Raw genomic sequence first — 5965 nt, forward strand, 5'->3', positions numbered from 1 at the left:
TCGCGCTGCAAAGTAGGAAGTGGTCATTCAACCACAATAACCTCGTAGACCGCCCTCTCGCGTCATCCATTGGTCTATTTTCCTGTCTGTTTTACAGTCAACGTTCTCATTGGTTATCGAGCTCTCGGGGCGTCCACCGGGCTCCGCCCAGTCGAATATACTTCAGCATTTTGAAATGCGCTATGTTTGGTTATATTTTATGTTTAAACTTTCATTTAAATATTTATATTATTATTTGTTGCTTAAGATGCCAGATTTTAGTATTTTCTAAAAAAAAAAAAAAAAAAAAAGAAGAAAAAAAAAAAGGTACAGTATATATGTTTTGCTAGCCCTGAAACATGACTGTCATATCATGACAGTCATGGATGAACTTCAACCTGGTGTTTGCTTTTTCTGCATTTACGGTTCGTACATCTACATAAATATTTAAATATCAGATATAAAGTGCTAACCTTATGGCCAAATTGGTTACAATATTGTACGGGTCCTCAGAAGTACCCGTATCTTCCGTATTATTCAATAAAAAGCATTTTAATCTGATTGGTGGCAATTTTTTTATTGAATTATAATGTATCAGAGTGTAATACACCTCTCAACCGATAGGGTCGCGCGGTTGAAATCCCATGGAGGAAATACGGAGAAAATGGCCACCTATCGGATTAAAATGCTTTTTATTGAACAATACGGAAAGTACAGGTACTTTTGAGGACCCGTACATAATGGAAACATCCATGGAAATGAGGTAAGCACTTTATATTTGACATCTGAACGTTTATGTAGATGTACGGGCCGTAAAGGAAGAAAGTGCAAACACCAGGTTGAAGTGCATCCATGATGGCCGTGACAGACGACCATCGTGTGATCTCTGGCTGGCTAATGTTTTTGCAAGATTGTCTTTTCTCTGTGACCTTTTTTGTCGAACTCCAAACTAAATTACTTTGATGAAACTTTAGTTTCACCTGATTACACACTCACATTAAAATAGAAACATATGGTTTTTTTTGGACAGTGACAGTGTCATGGCCGTGCCCTCGATAACTGGGAAATCACAACGCCTTATTTTGGTAGTTGCAAAGCACTACCACACGAGGGCAGGCGTGGACAAACAGAGAAAGAGATGAGGTAGGTCTTCTAGTTCTACCTGGTAGACTGAATAAATATGACAGGTTGATCAGAACCATGGTCCGTTCCACTAAGTTAGTTTTACAAACACAGGATATGATGTTATTACCCACAGTGCATTGGACTCTGCTCTGCATGGCGAATGGGGAGTCCAATTATTATCAGATATTCTCTTGATGACATGAGGGGACTTTTTATAGACCAATAATGGTGATGTAATGGTAATGTGTGATACTTTGTACCTAAATTACAAATTATATGGTTTAGCTTGCTTGTAGGGCTACATCATTCCAGTTAACTGTCTGCCTTTGATGTTAGCTGACAACTAGGATCTTTAAGTGATTTATTTCCAGTGGTGTAAAGTAACTAAGTAACTCAAGTACTGTTGTCCAATTTGTTTTTTTTTTTACTTTAGTATTTTCTATTTTCAGTTCTTTTACTTCTAGGCTACTCCACTACACCTCAAACGCAATATTGTACTTTTACTGCACTACTTTTAGTTAGGATTAGTTACTAGTTACTTTGTAGATTTGATTATTACAAAACATACATCAACCACTTACATTTCGGCCAAGCCTCACAATGCTTCTCATGGCAAATGTATTGTATTGTATTTTGAGCTTGTAGATCTGCTATTTTCAAAATATTTGTATACATTTAAGAGACATTCTCCATAATGAGTAGGCTACTTTTACTTTTGGTACTTTAAGTATATTTTGATGCCAATACTTTTAACTTTTACTCAAGTACATCTTGAATTCCGGACTTTAACTTGTAACGGAGTATTTCTACATTGCAGTATTGGTACTTTTACTTAAGTAAAACATTTGAGTACTTTTTCCACTATGTCAGCAATCCCTATTTTAGTTTAATTTCCTCTAAAGTGTCTCATCTGATCCTGTAAATAGATTAACCACCACATGTCAATGAATCACTGGCTGATTTATCATTTTATTTCCGCACCAAAAACAACAGATCTACAAGCTCACAACAACGCATTGCGCAGTGGTGCGTTCACTGCGTTGTGAGCTTGCAGTTCGGCTATTTGGTGCGCGAGCGCGACACCGAGACCCAACTAATATAAATCACCCCTCACGATCAAAGCCCTGATACATCATACATGACTGTCATATCATGACCGTCATGGATGAACTTCGACCTGGTGTTTGCAGTTTTTCCATTTACGACCCGTACATCTACATAAAAGTTCAGATTGCAAATGTAAAGTAATTACCCCATGACTACAAATGTTACAATACTGTACGGGTTCTTAAAAGTACCTGTATCTTCCGTATTGTTAAATAAAAAGCATTTTAATCCGATCGGTGGCCATTTTCTCCGCATTTCCTCCTACGTGACCCTATCGGTTAGGAGGTGTATTGCACTCTGATACATAACTCTATGAGAAAATGGCCACCGATAAAATGCTTTTTATTGAACAATACGGAAGATACAGGTACGTCCGAGGGCCCGTACAGTATTGTAACATCTGTGGCCATGGGGTCAGCACTTTATATTTGAAATATGAACGTTATGTAGATATACGGGCCAGAAAGGGAAAAAGTGCAAACCCCAGGTTGAAGTTCATCCATGACGGTCGTGACAGACGATGACCGTCGTGTGATCCATGGCTACCCTACGAACCCCCACCCCCCTTCCTCTCTTGCGCTCTGTCTCTTCTCCTCTCTCTCTCTCTCTCTCTCTCTCTCTCTCTCTCTCTCTCTCTCTCTCTCTCTCTCTCTGTCAGATCCTCAGATGTTGGGGTCAGGTTTACAGGTAGACAGTGTTGCCACCATGCAGGTTAAACATAGGTGTGTAGTGTAGCCGTCATTTCACTTTGTTCCTGGATTATTCCTTTCCAAATGCAAACAGAAAAAGCGAGGTTTATTATTAAAGCCAGGTTAATATATTCATTTCTCGCAGCAGAGTCACTGTAACCAGTACAGAACTCATTCCAGGCTGTTCGCTGCGTCGCGTGTCATCCTTCAAGGTAAGTAGTTTATTTATAAAGCAGGCACTTCAATGCATAACAACATGCAACAATTGCATGCGTTATTAATTCCTCCTGTTTCATTAAAAATTAAAAACATACAGGCAGGCTATTTCTATTTATTAAAGCTATTTAACAAGTGGTGTGCATGCTATCGCGGAACGGAATTACAACTGACTCATCTGATCATAATAATGCTGATGCATGATCATGACTGAAAAGTAATTAAAAAGTATTTGAATTCAAACATATATAGAGGCTATTTTGCGAGCAGAGACGTGACTGTTTGTTGTAATTTGTTGTAATATTTGTGCTTCATGATGATGAGCTGCTGCTCAGGTGATTTATTACTGGCTGGTGTGCGCGCGCACACGCACGCGAACATGCAGCTCTTCAGGAATGCCCTTACCTCAGAGCAGAGTCATGCAACCCCCCCCCCACACACACACACACACACACACACACACACACACACACACACACATGCTATGTTTATCTGCATGTCTCTCCCCCCTCCCTTAAAACTAGGTATTACCAGGCTATGCAAACCAATATAATTCCATGGAAGTGTGTGTGTGTGTGTGTGTGTGTGTGTGTGTGTGTGTGTGTGTGTGTGTGTGTGTGTGTGTGTGTGTGTGTGTGTGTGTGTGTGCGTGTGTGCCCATCCTGATGTTTTATGGAGTAGTCCTATGATTGTTAAGCAGGGAAGAAGGGGTACATCAAACTTTTTTCATGTCAAGGAACCCCAAATTAATATGTATTTGGCCGCAGACCCCCATCTGGAAATGTTTTGTGCCAGGGACCCCCAATACAAGATTTGTGAAATGTTTGATTTTTCACTTTTTTCCAAGATTGTTTTGTAGATCGGCTATTATCAAATAACCGGTGATATAGGGTTAAAGTGGTTAATCTGATTTTGAAGCTAGGCTAATATTAACACATTTTTGGGGGTTCCCCTGGAACACCCTCAAGCTCACCTGGAGGTCCCTGGACCCCACTTTGAGTACTACTGCATTAAGCCACATCTCAGCTCTGGTACAGTCAGTGGGACAAGGTCCATTCGTCCATTCGTTCTCATAGGTCATTCTGGAGAATCAGGAAATTAGTCTCTGACCTTCCATAAACCCAAAGTGTTAATTTAACTCTAAATGCATTAACACTCTGGTTTGTACTACTGTATGTATGTAGCCTTAGCCTACTAAAGCTATTGTCTATGCTGCCATAACTTAGCTTTTAGGTATGCTATGTGTTAATGCAAGGTATAGGAGCAATGAAAGGCTTAACATACTGCATGCTAGTAGGTTAATGGCTTAAAAAAACAGAGTGCATTTCGTTACCCGAGTCTTCAAAATCAGTTTGTGACCCGGGGGCCAGTGGGGATCTTTTGAAAACCACTAGGATATTACAGTATGATGTGATAATGGCCTTACCCAGGGCAGACAGTGAAAGTCATCTAGTGTTTCACACAAATAAGATGTTTGCTGCTGTGTGGCTGCTGCTAGCTGGCAAGCCCAGCCATGCTTAATATACACCTGTGTGCGGCTAACAGAGAAACAGAGCGAGAGAGAGAGAGAGAGAGAGAGAGAGAGAGAGAGAGATGTAACTTCAGATGAAGTCCTTAATTTCACATTTCCCTCTGGCAGTGGTTATGCCCACACAACACACACACGCACACGCACACGCACACGCACACGCACACGCACACGCACACACACACACACACACACACACACACACACACACACACACACACACACACACACACACACACACACACACACACAAGCACTCAAGTCACCACACATAAAGACATGCATGCACCAAATGCTGCAGCAGAGTGCTCAAATGCTTTCATGTGGCTCCCGTTCGGCATTAAATGCTCTGTGAGGGAATTTGGCTGATGAATGGGATGGGAACACACACAGTGAGAGAGAAGCCAAGGAGATGGAGTGTATGGTGGTGAGGGACAATGAATGGAGACACACGGTGAAGAGACAGATGTGTCTGTCTATGGATGGAGAGAGGAGGAGAGGGATGTATAGAGGGGGTGTGAAGGAACAGAAGTGAGTTTAGAGAGAGAAAAGGAAAGGAGAAGAGGGGAGAGGGTAAGGAGGTGTGGTGGACAGAAGCCAAGTGGAGAGAGAGGAGAAGAGATTAGAGCAAAGGGGGAAAAGGAATGATATAGGCACTTTTAGTGAGCTAGTGGAGAAGCGCTAAGGATGGCGATGTTGGTCGGTCTGTCCAATACTTTAGTCCCAAACAAGATATCTTGATAACTACTGCCTGGCATACCATGGTATTTGCTACGCAGTAAAACCCTAAGTGTTAAACTAACACATTTAGCAGATTCTTGTCTCATTTTTAAGGTTTTAAATGGGTTTGCACCTCCACCACTGAAACAGCTCATAGAGCGAAGGGAAAGTGGTGACAGAGCAACAGGGGCAACTACCAGAGGGGACTGCGAAGTACCATTCAGACGGAGTGTGTTTGGTGAAACAGTCTTCTCTGTTAGAGCCTCCCATCACTGGAATAGTCTCCCTTCCAAAGTAAGAGAGACCACCAACTATTTGACCTTCAAATTCAACCTTAAGAGATGGCTTAAAGAGCTAACCAAATTTGTAATCATGGGTAATTATCAGCTCCATTTGTCATTGGTGTCATTTCTCATATTTTACTCTAATTGTTCTGTCTCCTGAGTCCTGTACTACGTCTACTTGTCTTGTATTGTATTGAGGTCTGTTTTTGTATGGATAGCTATATCACCACTTTTTAACAGCCTGTTCAGGGACTACAGATGAAAATTAGCTTTAGGCTAACTCTGGCTCATTTACGTGCATGTGAAAACTGACATGT

Source organism: Gymnoscopelus braueri (genome assembly GCF_963280865.1).
Source record: "Gymnoscopelus braueri genome assembly, chromosome: 6".
In the NCBI taxonomy this organism is placed as follows: Eukaryota; Metazoa; Chordata; class Actinopteri; order Myctophiformes; family Myctophidae; genus Gymnoscopelus; species Gymnoscopelus braueri.